At 42.9% G+C, this 18,333-nt stretch overlaps 1 protein-coding gene across 5 annotated transcripts in view; it reads right to left on the minus strand.

The window, feature by feature from the left end:
• wipf1b (WAS/WASL interacting protein family, member 1b) overlaps positions 1-18,333 on the minus strand; it is a 181,619-nt gene that overhangs the window by 134,204 nt on the left and 29,082 nt on the right. The window contains exon 2 of one of the 5 annotated variants that reach the window (XM_070874710.1): positions 2,830-2,930. The exons of 2 other annotated variants lie outside the window; for them this stretch is intronic. The gene's annotated coding sequence lies outside the window, so the exon portion shown is untranslated. Of the gene's footprint in view, positions 1-2,023; positions 2,120-2,829; positions 2,931-18,333 lie in introns of those variants that run through there. 2 more of the 5 variants (XM_070874709.1, XM_070874711.1) reach the window with 2 other exon arrangements.

Genomic DNA, 18,333 nt, shown 5'->3' on the forward strand with positions numbered 1-18,333 from the left:
GGAAGCATTCTACTTCTATTCAGACACTTCCGTTATGTACACTCAAACCCCACATTCCTCAGCTGTCACTGTAGTTTTTGACCATCAACAGAGCAGATAATAAAGCCAGTAAGTTGTCTGCATCTGTAAATCTACAAATCTTTGCTGCTGGTGAGATGGATAGACAAATCTTACGATATATTTAAATGCAAATCATATTCATCTGTATTTTTAAAATAAAATGCTAGACAAAACAATTCTCTCTACAGGTTAACATTTCCAATCCATTAGCAAAGCCTCTTCAGGCTTCAAAAGTCACACTTTTTCATATTTCCTGTTTAATACAAGAAATTTAATGTACGGATCTCTCAACACAGTTGCTAAATCAGCTAGTATTTAGCAAAAACACTGAACTTAAGGCTTATGTTAGCACTTCACTGAAAAGCCCACACACATTCCAATTCTCATAGCTTTTGCTTCATGTAAAAGATGCATCTCCAGTTCTTATTTCTTAAAAAAACACATAATTCGCTAAGTAGGATGGGTTAGCAGCACAAAGGTGGATATCGCTATTATAGTAACATACAAAATGTTATCTAAAAATTAAACCCCTTTAACTGCCCTCACCCCCTGACAATGAAAAGCAGGAGAACTTCTTGAACACTTCATTAAAAATACTATTTTCAATTTGAGCTAGCTGAGCACATTGACGCCACATGTTGCCACCCTGATGTAGTTTTATTTTATTTTCCATACACTCCATTACACTGAGGCAGATATTATGGTCTCAACCATGTCTGCACCTGACGCTGAAATTTCAGACACCTATAAGTGCTCAACTATTAGTCCACTATTTCAATAACGTTGTTAAACAACACTTAGCCTTACACTTCCATTGTATGAGCTTCATGTTCCTTTACATTATGAAATCAATTTAATATGGAGTCAGTTGCTCACAAGAATGTAAGACATTTCTATTAATAAAATTGTGATTTTTATTTAAAAGTTTAGAATTCTCAACATACACCTCCTTATACTAATACTAAGTTGTTCCCCAGATTTCAACTGCCTGTCCCACTGATGATGTGCATGCATTCATTGTTCAACCAGTCATCTACTAGAAAAAAAATGTACATGAAGGGGTTTTGTACTTTTCAACACAATTAATGGAAACATTAGCTGCCCTCATGGAGGTTATAATTTTAAATATTCAGTACTAATTTAAAAATTAAATAAAAATACAGTATTTAAAAACCTGTATTCATATTCAAAAGGGTTGAACAGGGTATTTCTCCTGTCAAGAGTTTATTGAAATGGACCAATGTTATACTTCCTCAATCAGATCTGTACTCCAACAATCTATCATGTTCAAAAATACTGGTAGCATGGTATTGATTTTATTGATTTAAATATGTTCTGAAAATGAAGTACATGTATAGGAAGCTAACTTCCTGTAATAACGATTCAGTACTTAAAGTACTGCTTTAGTGCTGAACATTGTATAACAAAATACATTTGTCAGATCAGCATTTTACCAAAAGATTAGCACTTTTCTGGTTGTCATATTTGCACTGCAAATCCATAGAAGTATATTTTACAAGAGCTTCCTTCAGAAGAAAGTCACATCACAATATAACATTTATGCATCTTCTGTTCTGAACCATGTTAAATGTTACTCAGAATTTTACGTGAACCAGAAGCAGCACAACTGGTTTTCAAATTAATTTATATGTCTGATAAAATACTTTCACAATAAAGATGTTTTTCCCATGTTTGTTTTGCATTTTATTTCAAAACAGCTTCTGATGCTTAACATGTTTTGAGTCCGATTGATAGATGCTGCAAACGTCAATTCTACAGTCATGTTTCAGTTCCTCTAAATCGCTTGTGGTTTTAACTAGAGTATTCTAAAATAAAGCTTCATCTGTTGCAGACCTTTTGAACCTTCAAATTTAGATTGGCTTCAAATATTAATTCACTGAAGTATTGGGAATGCCAAAGGCAGCATTTATCACTGTTTTATGTTTAAATTAACTTTGCTTACCTTCAGAATGTTTCAGTCTATTTCAAAGCTTTAAATTTGTACAGTTCCCCGAATTTCATTCAGCTTGCTTCCTGTTAGCTGCATGTTGAACGTCAGACTTCCTCACCGCACCTCATTTGAGATCAGCGCTCTCACAACAGTGGTTAGACTCAGTGGAACAACACAATTGGCTTGTTTCCACCTTTTTAAAATCACTCACTAGTAACAGTAAATGTAATGGTGACCTAAAAAGAAATGTCTTTAATAACACTTATCATACGCTTCTGCCCAAAATAGAGAGACAATTTCTGCCACATATCCTTTACTAATTTTAAAAAGACTTGTATTTATATAGCGTCTTTAAAGACCTTTCTGGACATCTCAAAACACTTTACAGCCAATGAAGTACTTTTGAAGCATAGTCACTGTTGTAATGTCAGAATGCATTTGCATGCAGATTATGGGTCATTCTATTCAATGAAAGTTATTTATTTTTATTTGATATGTCTGATAGACACTTTTTTTTCACATCTTCACAAACCTCCGGGAATTAAAAACAATCGCCATGCCAGAATTCACTGGTTTTCCTCTGATTATCCCAGCTATTGGGAGTTCCAGAACTGTAACTTTTATAAGTAGAAATAGTGCTTGCGACAGCAGTATTTATAGCAGAACCAAAACAGTGGAGAGCCTTTTATTTTCGTATCAACACACAAAATATCTTTTAACAGGAGTAATTTTTCTCATACACATTTTGCTGAGCGAGATCTAATTTATACTTCCTATATTTATGATCAGGTTTTAAAAAAAAAAATCAAGTTTCTTACATTTGCTGAGTTACTTGATCCACAAAGGAAGCAGCCAACATCCTTTTGACAGCTTGCTACACAGCAGAAAGCTGCTCAATTTCCTCTTGGGGATCTGTCATCTGAAACGTTTACATAACTGAGCAAATAAAAATACATTTGAGCTGTATGTCACGCACATAAAAAATACCTGTACATATTTAGGTGAATACTTAAATTTACAAGTACATTCTAATAGGTACATAAATAGTTGGGTATATTGCCCTCTCACTGTAAACATGTGGACAAAATGCCTATAGAGATGCCCTATGGATATGCCAGTCAGACCAAATAATACATGCATGGACTTGTTACGTCAGAAAGACAAGTACAAGACCTCCTGGCAACACCCTCGCTCCAAGCATTGGCATCTGCAGACCACATCATCGTCTGAGTGAGGGACCACAAGGATGTCCATATTACTCGTGCCGTGATAGGAGCGGACGACTGCTAGACTGACTATCGTCTATTCTGCTCTGATACCTCCATCAATGTAGTCTCAAAACGGCGGGGGCAACAGAAATGCTGCCGCAAAAAGATCAGCGATGAGGCACTCAAAAAGCTAGAACCTCCACTTTTGTGATTATCGCCCAAAAACAGGCGATATTTCTGGCGTGGGCGTTAAAAAAGGGTTTTCAGATCACCCACTCAAAGCACCTAGTTTCCATTTTTGAAAATGGCTGTTACCGCAAGCAATATAAAATGGGCGGTAGCATAAAATTTTTTTGACCTTCTGTTGTAAAGTGTGGTTGTCCTTAGCAATGGCATGGCAAAGTTCGATTCCTGCAATTCAGGAGGTCAAGGGTCATGTCATGCGCAGAAGAGGAGAGAGAGAGAGAGAGAGGGGGGGAGAGGGAACTAAGAGGGACTGAAAACGTGGCTGAGTGTGGTGTGGCTGCTTTGAGAGGAAGGACTGAGACTTTAGAGCTTCACAGCAAGTAGGCAAACAAAAATTAGCTGTTACCAGCCACATATTTGCCTGAATTTGGCCTATAATGGAGAGAGAGAAGGAGGCATCACAGCACGATGTGGAGACTGACGCTGGAGAGAGCAGTGAGGGTGGAGAGTAGCACATTGGAGGACGCAAAAGAGCCAGGAGGTTCTTGGACGAGGCAAATGCCACCCTCCTGCAGGAGGTCGAATCATGCTGAGGGTGATTTGACACAAGGAGGGTGTTGGAAGCCCACCCTAAAGGCATATCCAGAGGATATGGACCGAGGCAACAAAGGTGAGTGAGGGCAACCAATGCCGCAAATGATGGAACGATCTTGTGGGATCCGCAAGAGTAAGTATTACATTGATTTACATGTACTTATGTATTTATATAATTTGATTTGTAACAGTCTTGAATGACTATCAGATGTGAGGTCTTTCACTTTTACCGGGAATGTTTTACTCAAAGCCTGCGGTCACGGTGTACGTCTTTAGGTAAAGAATGATCATTTTCATAATAATCATTATTACATCTGTCGGTTATGTGCTGTATCATTCTCTTTGACAGTACCTAGCAATGATATCACTCAATGATTCATGCCATATCGTCCGGTCACCTTTTACAGAAGAAGCTATCGACGATGAGGTCCGTGCAGAGGCGAACGGGTGGGGGGCCACCAGTGCCCAGCGACATCAGAGATGGAGGAGCGTGTGCTCACACTCATGGGGAAGCACTCCCAGACAGCCACAGATGCATCTGCAGAGCCTGAAGTGATGCCCAGTGAGTAAAGCTTACACCATTGTGTGATGTAAAGTCAATAGAGGAGAAGGGGGTGCTAGGGTGACAAGGTGAGTCCAGCGCTACACACAGCATATGCTTGACAAAAACCCACTCATATCCGAACCATCATATATGATAGATGATCTCTAAAAATGTCATAGAAATAATGATGGCGGAATGAAAATCATTGGAATGCAAATGTGTTGATGGTCATGAAATGTGATGTCTGCAATGATTTTAAGAGCAGTGGTGCTTTTGTCGTGCATATGCTGTGTGTAGCTGGACTCACCTTGTCACCCGAGCACCCCCTTCTCCTCGAATAGCCTCATTTGTGTTTTGCAGCTCAGGCAGCAGCGCGTCCCAAGGCAAGACCAGAGGCCAGAAGGTGGGGGCGTGGCACCCGGCTCTTCGGACGATTCAACATCTGGTGCTGAGTAGCTCCAATTCTCGCCCGTCAATCCGCTCAGTCTGTTCTCATGGATGAAAGCGCAGATTTCGAGGAACCTGTATCACCACACTCCAGAAGCCATTCCACCCCAAGGTCATCTAGGCGGTCCTCCAGTCATTCCCTCCTCCATTCTGGAGGTACCAGCCCAAAGCACCTCGCCACAGGGCATCCCATTTGTCCCCAGGATGGCGCCGACACCGCGGAGGTCCCATGGATATGGCAGGTCTGATCCACGACCACAACATAGAAACATAGAAACATAGAAAATAGGTGCAGGAGTAGGTCATTCGGCCCTTTGAGCCTGCACCACCATTCAATGAGTTCATGGCTGAACATGCAACTTCAGTACCCCATTCCTGCTTTCTCACCATACCCTTGATCCCCCCAGTAGTAAGGACTACATCTAACTCCTTTTTGAATATATTTAGTGAATTGGCCTCAACAACTTTCCGTGGTAGAGAATTCCACAGGTTCACCACTCTCCGGGTGAAGAAATTAACACTGGCCAATATTATGGGCGTTGATTTCGCCCCTTCTGATGATTCCGCCCAAAAAGTGGGCGGGCGGTAATATTTTTTCCCGGCCTTAAGCACATGGGGAAAGTAATGTTTGATGATAAGCTTCCTAAAAATGGGCGCCAGTTTCCATTTTGTGGCTAAATGGGCACTATCTGGGCGTTATGTGTCATTTCAGCGGTAAAATGGGTGTTAAGTAGGCGGTAAGCATGCAAAAAAAGTGCAGGTTCTAGCCCAAAGACCCTGCAAAGAAAGCCCTACTCAGCCAACCTCCAATGAACCGGAGCCGCAGAGTGTTCATAGTGCCTGGTCTGCCCTCAAGTCCAGCATAATTAGGACCTGCGAAGAGACTCTTGGTTACTCTACCAGAAAACATCAAGACTGGTTCGATGAGAATGACCAGGAGATCCAGGAGCTAATAAATCGCAAATGTAAGGCATTTCTGAATTGGAAACAACTTGAGTGAAAGAAAGCATAAAACTCGTGACCTAAAGAAAAATGGTGGGTCGAAAACCGCAGGAGGAGAATCTAGCCGACAATCACGACGTGCGTGGATGTTTTAGCGCAGTTAAGTCCACCTACATCCCAAGCACTCAAAGTCTTATCCCACTGAAAACCAAGAACAGCGAGGTTCTCATCAAGGACAGAGAGGCAGTCAGTGCCCGCTGGAAGAAGCACTTTGAGGATCTTTTCAACCAAGACTTGACGCGAGTGTCCTTGACTCCATCCCACAGCATGCTACCCATCACCACCTCAGCACAATCCCAGCCCGGCATGAGACTGAAAAGGCCATCCGACAACTGAAAAACAACAAAGCCTCAGGAGCAGATGGAATCCCCGCCAAAGTACTGATGCATGGCCGAGAAGTACTCTTGGCATGAATCCATTACCTCATCTCTCTTATTTGAAAGGAGAGCATGCCAAGAGATCTCAGACACCGTAATCATGACCATCTTCAAGAAAGTGGACAAGTCTGACTGCGGTAATTAGAGGAGTTTCCCTGCTGTCTGCTGCAGGGAAAATCAGCGCAAGAATCCTCCCAGTGGCTGAAGAGCTCCTCCCAGAGTTGAAATGCGGATTTCGCTCACGAAGGAGCACAACGGACATGATCTTCGCCGTGCAACAAATCCAAGAAAAATGTAGTGAGCAGCATCAATCTCTGTACATGGCTTTCTTTGACCTCACAAAGGCCTTTGACCATGTCAACCGTGAGGGATTATGAAGTGTCTCTCCTCAAAAATTCGTCACCATCCTCCGCCTACTTCACGGTGACATGCAAGCCGTGATTTTTACCAAAGGATTCACCACAGACCCAATGCAAGCGTAGACTAGGGTCAAGTAAGGCTGTGTCATTGCACCAATGCTCTTCTCAAACTTCCTTGCTGAAATGCTTCATCTCACCCTTAGTAAGCTCTCCACTGGAGTAGAGTTAATCTACAGGACAAGCAGAAAATTATTCAACCGCTGACGCCTCCAGTCCAGATCCAAGGTTGCTCCAATCTCTGTCAGTGAATTACAATATGCAGATGATACTTGCGTTTGACACTCGGAGGCCGAAATCCAAATCATCATCGACACCTTCAATGTACGAGAGTCTGGGCCTCACATTAAACATCAGTAAAACAAAGGTACTCTACCAACCTGCCCCCGCCAAACAGTACTGCTCCCCAGTTATCAAGATTCATGATGAGACCTTGGACAATGTGGACCACTTCCCATACCTTAGGAGCCTACTATCAGCAACGGCAAATATCGATGACTAAATCCAATGCTGCCTTCAGTGTGCCAGTGCAGTCTTCGGCTACCTGAGGAAGAGAGCGTTCGAAGACCAGGATCTCAAACCTGGCACCAAGTTCATGGTCTACAAAGCAGTAGTGATATCCACCCTCCTATATGCTTCAGACTATGTAAGCATCGGCTCCCCAAGGATTGTTGGGCATTATCTGGACATTGCGTTTTAATATTACTCACTGCAGAAAGAGCTGGCAGCCTGTTGTGGGAGGAGCCCAGGTATTTTTCCATGTTGTACACGAAATCCACATCTGATGGGCGGGGGTGGTCTGGGACAAGTTACAATGGCCAGGAGAAGGCAACTCATCACAGGTAATGGGCAAAGGTGGAGGGTCCATTGTTAAGCAATGTAAACTCGTCAGAGATAGATCAGATGTAAACTGGTCAGTGATCAAGCCATTGCCTGGATGAGATAATCCCGGGAGGCGGGAAACCAGAACAAAAAAAAGCCATTAAGCCCCAGACAGGTTGGAAGTGAAAACCCATCACCAGCCATCACTGGAATACACATGGGCCACTCAGACAGAAGCCTCAAAACAAGGAAAAACTTTATTTGGCCAGGAGAAACAAACAGACTTTGGATATAAAAGGTGGCCACGTGGCCATCGCGCTCGTTCTCTCTTGCTTGCTTCACCTCTACAAGGACCGAGCACTCCTCTCCGTCCCAGACGAAGAAACAAACAACGAGCAATCAGAGCCTCGCTATTCAACTGTGAAGCTAATCTTGAGACTGGGACTTGGATACCATAGACAGTACGGAACCAGAAGAGACACATTTTCACCAGGAGAAGCGGCGAGTAAGCCAACGAATCGATGAGCATCATCCTTGCCCACGCATCTTTAAGACCATAGCCACTGTGTGAGGAGGTGTTATGTATTCTCCCAACCAAGCCTTAGAAGGGCTTTAGTGGAGAGGTTTTGCTGCAAGGACCATAGGGGTACGCCCAGCCGATCGGTATAGATTTGGTGGTATACTGTGGATCCGAGCAGAGGGTTTAGACATTGGGTACTTCGCGATAGGGGCGGATTAGACACGTCAGGGTTTTGGACTGTACTGCATCGTCACTGTATTTACTTGTAGTTTTGCTGTGTTGAGGTAGCTTTAATAAAGCATTGACGGTTGAGACCGAGGTATTTGTCAGTGACTCATTCATCTGTTCAGTACAGTAATCACTCCCAGATCTAGAACTAGTGTAATGTGGGGGTGCGTCAAAAACACCCAAGGGAAACTTACACTACGAACTATAGACTATGGACTAGAAGCGGTTGGCACCTCAAAGCACTGGAGAAGTACCACCAACGCTGCCTCTGCAAAGTCCTGCAAATTCATTGGCAGGATAAGCACACCAGCGTCAGCATTCTCTCTCAGGCCAACATCCCCAGCATCAAGACATTCACTTCGTTCGATCAGGTTCAATGGGTGGACCACATTGTCCGCATGCCCGATACTGGACTCCTGAAATAAGCACTCTACTCCGAGCTAAGACTTGGCAGGCGAGTCCTAGGAGGGCAGAGAAAACACTTCAAGGTCACCCTCAAAGCCTCCTTGAAAAAATGCAACACCCCCACCAACTCTTGGAATCCCTGGCCCAAGACCGCTCAAAGTGGAGGAGTAGCATCCGAGATGGCACCGAAAACTTAAGAGTACGTGGAAGCCAAGCACAAAAAGTGGAAGGAGTGTATAACAAATCAAGCACCCCATCCACCTGCCCCCCTCCAACCACCATCTGCCCCACCTGTGACAGAGACTGTGAATCCTGCATCGGTCTCATCAGTCACCTTCGAACTCATTTTCGTGTGGCAGCAAGTCATCCTCGACTCCGGGGTACTGCCTCAGAAAGACATGAGAAAGTTTCAAAGAATGTGGACTCCATTCTTTTGGGCTCACTGCATGCTACTTCCCATCTGTTTCTGTTCTATTACCCCGCTCCCTACCGATTTTTCCAGGAAAGTTAAGAGTGACAGAGAATCATTAGTCCTCCAATATCTGCTCCGGCAACACTGCAGACTATTTTCTAAAGCAGCCTGAATCACCATAAATACTGTGTATTATTCAACATTTAGATCCTCGTAATATAAAAGTATTAAAACATGACAGTATAATTGTTCTATACTATTAAAACTTAAATAATATAACCAGATTTGTAATGTGAAGGAGTACAAGAGAATTGAACAAAACACAACTTGCAGGTGTAATAGTCTTTATTCTGTGATTAAAGTAATCCTTGCAATCAGGCAATTAAAAACAACCTTTACGGCTTCTCCAGTCCCAAACCTCTCTCAGTCCTCTATTTTTTTTGACCAGCAGGTAGAGGAAAAAAAAACAGGTCCTCTTAAATCATCCTATGGGCTGGATTTTGCCGGTACTCAGAGGACAGGTTTGGTGGCAGGGGGGGCGACAGCCCGCTCTGAACCCGCCTCCTTGCAAGTTTCCCAAGTGCCGGTTCTGCCTGCACTTTGCAGACCTGGCAGTAAGCGGTGGGTGAGCCAATTCAAATACTTAAAAGGGTGTTTAAAAGGTATTTAAGCAGTATTTTACAAGCTACTAACAATTTTCCCAACTTTTCACGAGGTTCCCGTTGCTCAGGATCATGTCAGGTAAATACGTCAGTTTTCAGTGACTCTCCATTGCTTTGAATACGATTCAGCTGCAAAACTGGTATAAAAGTTACCATTTCACAGCTGTTCACTTTCCAATATTAGGAGCTGGCACCTTCAGGATTTGGAACACATTTTTGAGCTTTAGGAAGGTTTGAAGTGTTTGGAGTATACCATTGACAGATCGCTTCTGTCATCTCAACTTCACCTGCCATCTATTCCATCAGCATCAGTGCCTTTAAAAAAATCTCACTTTGGCACTCAGAATCCCACCACAATCAGCCACAACACCAAACATCTCTGCAATCACCTGATGCTGCACAGGACACAGGGCATCAGTACCTAACCCCTTTGCTGCCCAGGATCCAATGATGGCCTCACCATGGTTACATTTACTTCACAGGACACTGTATACATTGGCTGCCACATGATGCACCAGGTTGGCACCACCCCACACCAACACTATAAAGCATCCCCACAATGCCCAAGCCATTCCTTTCACACTCATCGCCACTGTGGGGGTTTCCATTATATCTCCCCATTCACTACAACTGTTTCAATATTTGACAACACATGACATGAAGATTAGCTAAAAGACCCAAGTTCCTACCCTGGTGTGTTGTTCGTTGGTATGATTGGACAAGGATGAGGGGGGAGTGTGAGGGGTGGCTAATGAGATGGGAATGTGATAAGGAAGATAGAGAGAGAGATTGGTGGAAGTGCAAGTTAAGTTGGTGTAAGTAAGAACGTGTAGGAGTAAGGTAGGGAAGGCAGAGAGATGGGGATGTGATAAGAGGCACAGCAGGATGAGGTTGCATGTGGCTTTGTATTAATATTTCATGGTAAGAATATAAGAAATAGGAACAGGAGTAGGCCATATGGCCCCTCGAGCCTGCTCCGCCATTCAATAAGATTATGGCTGATCCAATCATGGACTCAGCTCCACTTCCCTGCCCGCTCCCCATAACCCCTTATCCCCTTATCGTTTAAGAAACTGTCTATTTCTGTATTAAATTTATTCAATGTCCAAGCTTCCACAGTTCTCTGAGGCAGCGAAATCCACAGATTTACAACACTCAAAGAAGAAATTTCTCATCTCTGTTTTAAATGGGTGGCCCCTTATTCTAAGGTCATGCCCTCTAGTTCTAGACTCCCCCATCAATGGAAACATCCTCTCTGCATCCACCTTGTCAAGCCCCCTCATAATCTTACAGGTTTTGATAAGATCACCTCTCCTTCGTCTGAATTCCAATGAGTAGAGGCCCAACTTACTCAACTTTTCCTCATAAGTCAACCCCCTCATCTCCGGGATCAGCCTACTGAACCTTCTCTGAACTGCCTCCAATGCAAGTATATCCATTCGTAAATATGGAAACCAAAACTGCACACAGTATTCCAGGTGTGGCCTCACCAATATCTTATATAGCTGTAGCAATACTTCCTTGCTTTTATACTCCATCCCCTTTGCAATAAAGACCAAAATACCATTGGCCTTCCTGATCATTTGCTGTACCTGCGTACTAAGCTTTTGTGTTTCATGCACAAGTACCCCCAGATCTCGCTGTACTGTGGCACTTTGCTATCTTTCTCCATTTAAATAATAACTTGCTCTTTGATTTTTTTTCTGCCAAAGTGCATAACCTCACACTTTCCAACATTATACTCCATCTGCCAGATTTTTGCCCACTTAGTCTGTCTATGTCGTTTTGCAGATTTTGTGTGTCCTCCTCACACATTGCTTTTCCTCCTATCTTTGCATCGTTGACAAACATGGCTACGTTACACTCAGTCCCTTCTTCCAAGTCGTTAATATAGATTGTAAATAATTGGGGTCCCAACACTGATCCCTGCAGCACCCCACTAGTTACTGGTTGCCAACCAGAGAATGAACCATTTATCGCGACTCTCTGTTCTCCGTTAGTTAGCCAATCCTCTATCCATGCTAATATATTTACCCCAACCCTATGAACTTTTATCTTGTGCAGCAATCTTTTATGTGGCACCTTGTCAAATGCCTTCTGGAAGTCCAAATACACCACATCCACTGGTTCCTCTTTATCCACCTTGTTCGTTACATCCTCAAAGAACTCCAGCAAATTTGTCAAACATGACTTCCCCTTCATAAATCCATGCTGACTCTGTCTGACCGAATTTTGCTTTTCCCAATGTTCTCTGCTACTGCTTTTTTAATAATGGAGTCCAACATTTTCCCAACCACAAATGTTAGGCTAACTGGTCTATAGTTTCCTGCTTTTTGTCTGCCTCCTTTTTAAAAAAAAAATAGGGGCGTTACATTTGCAGTTTTCCAATCTGCATTAAAAAAGCTATCGATGCACTGTAATTTTGGAAACTTTCAAAACCGAGCATTGCAGGATTGTTTTGTTTGTGGGGTGAAAAATGATGCGCTCAGAAGTTATTGATGATGGATGACTTGACTTTTGAGCTTGCTTGTCAGATATTGAGGTTGATGGGCATGGCTGAACAATATTCCCGAGAATTTCATAATAACTACGGTCGTCAGTCAACCAAGGTGAATCCCCTGCAGATTCAAAGTAAAAGGCTGTGGGGGCCCAAAGTCTCAGAACCAGGAAATTCTAACAGAGCGTCGAAGTCATGCTATAGGTACCTGGGACAACACATTGCTCAAAGTTGTCCATACATGAAGGCAGAGTGTTTCTTCTGCAGAAAGACTGGGCATCTTGCGAAGGCATACCGACTGAAGGGTAAATCAGCGTTCAAAGCTATGAGTCCAGCGTTCTAAGCTATGAGTAGAAATCTCAAGAGACTACATAGCATGGAAGAACAACAACAGGACGAGGAGATGTTAGAGTTACACGTCATCAGGAGCACGAGGTTAACGGACAGCGATCAATCCAAATAGCTGTTGTGGGATTCAAGATACCAATGGAAATCGACACTGGTGCATCCGTGAGTATAGTACCGGAGTCGCTGTACCTTGACAAATTGTGTGATTTCCAACTGGAGAAATCCAAGATAGAGCTGCGAGGCTACTCGGGAGAGAAAATTCCTGTGGTAGGTCGTATCACCGTACCGGTGAAATATAAAGATCAATTTCAGAACTTGCCTCTAATAGTAGTGAAAGAAGACAAGTCTGCCTTACCAGGAAGAAATTGGTTGAGCTCACTGAAGCTGGATTGGAGTGAGATTTTCTGTGTGGAAGTAAGATTTTCATCAACGGATGAGGTTATCAAGAAGTAGCCGAAGGTGTTCTGCGAAACGGGCAGTCCGATCCAAGGCTTCAAGGCGAGTGTCAGGATACAGAAAGTTGCCAGATCGGTTTACTACAAGCAATGTTCCGTATCATATGCACTCGAAGAAGAAAGTTGAGCAAGAACTCAAGACTAGAGACTGAGAACATTATTTGTAAGATAGATCGATGTAATTGGGCTGCACCCATTGTTGTTGTACCCAAGTCCGATGGTAAGGTAAGATTGTGTGGTGATTATAAAGTAACTGTAAACCAGGTTCTAGAGAGTAATGTCCCCAATACATTGCCGAATATAGAAGATGTGTTCATTAATTTTTGGGGTCAAGAAGTTTCACAAATACTTGTATGGTTGTAAGCTTACCATCGTTATGGACCATAAGTCCCTAACAGCAATCCTCCATCCAAGGTCCGCAGTTCCAACATTAGCTGCAGCCCGAATGCAGAGATGGGCTTTGATTTTGTCAGCATATACATATGATATTAAATATAGACAATCAGCTGATCACAGTAATGCTGATGCAATGTCTAGATTGCCTTCCCCATCACAAGTTACACCCGATAGGGAAGAAGTGTTTTATTTTTCATACATTGATGAACTGCCAGTCACAGCTGAAGAGATTGGTAGAGCAACCAAACGTGACCCAGTGATGTCAAAAGTGTATGATTATATTGCAAATGGATGGCCAAACCAGGTAACAGACAAAGATACACATCCATTCCTCATTCGTAGGAATGAATTATCAGTCGATAAAGATTGCATCATGTGGAGTGCAAGAGTGGTTATACCAAATAAATTCAGGTCCAAATTATTAGGAGACCTCCATGACCAGCACCTGGGAATGTGCTTTTCCAAGGGTTTTGGACACAGTTATTTATGGTGGCCAGGTCTTGACAAAGATATAGAGTACATATTGGGTCAGCGTACGACATGTCAATCGGTAAGCAAGCAACCACCATCAGTACCATTACAGCCATGGAAATGGCCTCCCAGGGTGTGGCAAAGGCTACATATTGATTTTGCTGAGTTAGAAGGACAACAATTGTTCATTGTGATAGCCATTCGAAGTGGGTTGATGTGTTCCCAATGTGGAAAATAACAAGTAAAACATTGGACATTTTATGAAGATTATTTTCTTCATTTGGCCTCCTGAAGAAATTGCTTCGGATAATGGACAACAATTTCGTTCAGAAGAATTTGCGCAATTAACAAGCAAAAATGGTGTGAAACATACCAAGGTTCCACCATACCATCCTGCTTCGAATGGTGCAGCAGAGCGTACTGTACAAATTGTAAATCGTGCCTTCAAAACAAATGTTAGATCCAAATCCAAGGCAACGACAGTTGTCATTGGACATAAATTGGCTAATTTTTTGATTACATATCCAAATACTACACATACAACTATTGGTAGAACACCAGCAGAATTGTTTCTCAAACGACAGCCACGAACCAGATTCTCATTGTTAAAACCAAATTTGACACAGTCCATAGAAGAGACACAATTAAGACAGAAAGATAATCATGATAGAGGTAGAGTAAAAGAGAGAAGTGTGAAATTAAACCAGAAGGAGAGAGTAAAGAACCATCACCATAAATGGTTAAAGTGGTTACTAGGAAGTGTGGTGAAGATATGTGGTCCTCGCACATATTTGGTAAAGATGTTTGATAATGGACAGGTTAGGTTTGTTCATATTGATCATATTTTACCTACAGACATGGAAGGAGTTGAAGGTGGGAATGATTCAATTATTTCTGACTCATCAGATAGTTTTGATACACCAGTAGCACATCCTGAATCCAATGTACTGGAAACAAATCCAGGAGAGAATCAGAATGAAAGTCTAAGTCCAAGTCAGGAAAACAAAGAGCCTGAAGTTAGTTGAAATGAAAATCAAGGAAATTCCGTGGAGGAAAACGTTCCTCAGGATGAGCCTCGAATGAGTGTGAAATCGACACCATGTTTACAAGATTCTGTTCGAGAGTGAAGGTATCCTCTTCGAAACAGAAAACAAGTGGTAAAGTTAAATTTGTAAATATGGAAAAAAAAAGTATATCCTGTGTTGTGTATAAAAATGAAAGTTATATATGATGTTTATTATAATAACTTCTTCATTAAGGAGGGGGAAGTGTAATGTCTGTAAGTTTGTAATGTGTGTAGCTCCACACTGTGGATGTGGACATATTATGTACTGTAACTGCAGAGTTAATAATAAACAGAAGCAGGCTGTTCCGGAGTCTTCCGACAGAGCTGCCTGCCATGTTAGGAGCTGTGTGTGCTGTGCTCTGAATATATCACAGCTAGGTCAATTGTTAATTTTAATTCTGAGATTGATAGATTTTTGTTCACCAAAGGTATTAAGGGATATGGGGATGGAAATTCAGGCGTGCCTCTGTTACGGCACTAATTCAGGCGGAACGGTAAATTTTGCGCCAGCAAATTGTTTGTGTCTGCCGCTGCAAAATGCATCAGCTGGGCTGTAAGTTTGGAGCGGAGTGCCAAGGGGGGGGGGGGGGGGGGCGGGGTGTTGCACACTTCTTTTAGGGTACTAGGCCGGCTGAGCAAGTAAAAATCCCGCGCTGGCCTTGGAGTGACCCAAGAGCGGCCTTGGGGGAAAAAATAAAATCTGGAAAAAAAAACATGCCCAATAAATAACTGGTTCTTTTGCCAATTACGTTAAATCTGTGTCCTCTGGTTACCGATCCTTATGCCACTGGAAACTGTTTCTCCTTATTTAGTCTATCAAAACCATTCATGATTTTAAACACCTCTTTTTAAATCTCCTCTTTACCTTCTCTGCTCTAATGAGAACAACCCCAGTTTCTCTAGTTTCCCAAAGGAATAATTATATAAGACCTACCAAACTGCACTATGCTGAACAGGATACACATTGCATTGAAACCATGCACGAGTGCTTCCCAATCACGAAAGGGACAGGCCAATGAATTATGTAATCAAGGGTTGAGAACACTGATTAAGTTTAATTGTAGTTCGGTGTGGCAGCAACTGTTCCAGGCAGTGTGACAGAAATGCAGGCAATTCAGTAACACATCCTAAAATAGTACATGTGAAACTATTTCATTGAAGGAGCAAAGCCTAGTGAATCATTAAACTAGGTGCATGGTTATAGTCAGAATAAATTAAAAGCAGGCTTATAGACACGATCTAAGTTCCTTTTGAAATACCTTGTTGACCTTTGTACAATATTGACATTTCTGTTCCTTTGATATACAAGACACTTTGAGCCCCGTCAGTAACTTATGTTTCAAATAGATAACCTCTCATTCTTCTAAACTCCAATGAGTATAGGCCCAACCTTTCTTCACAGGTCAACCCATTTGTCTCAGAAATCAAACTCGTGAACCTTCTCTGAACTGCCTCCAATGCAAGTATATCCCTCCTTAAATAAGGAAACCAAAACTGCACGTAGTACTCCAGGTGTGGTCTCACCAACACTCTGTACAGTTGTAAGAATGGGATCAGAGGTTCTGATATGAAATTGGTGAACTCAATGTTGAGTCTTGGCTGATGTGGCTCAGTTGGTAGCACCCCCATCTCCGAGTCAGAAGGTTGTGGGTTCAAGTCCCGCTTCAGAGACTTGAGCACAAAAATCTAGACAGACACTCTAGTGCAGTACTGAGGGAGTTTTGCAGATCGAGGAACATAGGAACAGAAAGAGGCCATTCAACCCTCGAGCCTGTTTTGCTATTCAATGAGATTATGGCTGATCTGTATCTCAACTCCATCCAGCTGCGTTGGCTCCATATTCTAAAGTTCAATCTTCTGAAACTGTTGTTTAGACAAGTGCCACAGGAAAACTGGGAAATGTGTCATTTACATTTCTATCACATTTTTAGAATTTAATTTAAGCTGCAGTGCCCTGGGGTGGCACAGTGGTTTAGCTCCTTGATGTATCAATGTGCTATTCTGAGACGTCCCACAATTTTCTAGCCTCTATTCTGTGCTTCAGGCATCAATGAAAGCAGAAATGCACAATGAACAACTCATGCCATTGATCTTCATCCTTTTTATATCTGGTTCTTAGCCCTCTCAGAAACAAGGAACCAGGGTCAAATATAGGTCGATCCTGCAAACATATAAACACCACATTATAGATACCAGACTTCACTCTGTCCTCCCCAAAATCTTCCAAATTGAAAATGTGATGAATAAAATGCCTCTAAACGCCTAACCATACACAAACGCAGAAGGGAAAAAGTAATTATGAGACTGCACTTTTATTCTCATTTTGCACCACTGCCCCAGCCCATCTGCTGCTGAAACCCATGCCTTGTCACCTCCAGACTTGATTATTCCATTCAATTCCTAGCCAGACTCACATCCTTCACATTCCATAAACTTGAGCTTATCTGAAATTCTGCTGCCTGTATCCATCCTGCACAAAGTCCCGCTCACCTAGTGAGTTCCACATTCTCACCACTCTTTGGGTAAACAAGTTTCTTCTCAATTCCCGATTGGATTTCTTAGAGACTATCTTGTATTGATGGACTTAAGTTAAGCTCTTGCCCACAAGTGGAAACATATTCTCTACATCCTCTCTATCAAAACATTTCATAATTTTAAATCTTCTCTGCACACTCTAGTGCCTCTCTATCCTTTTTATAATAAATATGGCAACCAGAAGTGTACGCAGTACTCCAGGTGTGGTCTAACCAGGGTCAAACATAGTCGATCCTGCAAACATGTAAACACCAGGTTTAGCATAACTTCCCTACTTTTCAATTCTATGGGCCCAATATTGCCCAAGCCGTTTTTTTCAGCATACTAACCTGAAGTGCGCCGACTTTGCGCACTAGAAAGGGCGTCAGACAAAAGGGGCCCCATTCTGGCTGCTCTTTGGAGTCGTGGCGTGGCGTGGAGACTGAAGGGGGGGGGCAGAGCAACAGGCTAGTGCACAAAGCATTGCCGGCACCTGCGCGCATGCTCAGTGAGAGCTGCTCGCATGCTCCTGCCCTCCCAGCACGTCCTGTGGGCTGTGAGCAGGACCTGATGCTCGCAGCCCCTATCCCAGGCCGAAGGACGTCTGATCTCGCCGCACCCTATCCCCAGCCGAGTGGACTCCCGCACCGGCCGGCCGGCCGGCCCGTTGAGTTCCCGGGCAGGTAGGACTTCGCTTTTACCCCCCACCCCCCACCCACCCCGGTGACATCGCGGCCAGCAGCTTGCATTTC

This window comes from Pristiophorus japonicus, chromosome 3 (assembly GCF_044704955.1).
Source record: "Pristiophorus japonicus isolate sPriJap1 chromosome 3, sPriJap1.hap1, whole genome shotgun sequence".
NCBI classification, from domain to species: domain Eukaryota; kingdom Metazoa; phylum Chordata; class Chondrichthyes; family Pristiophoridae; genus Pristiophorus; species Pristiophorus japonicus.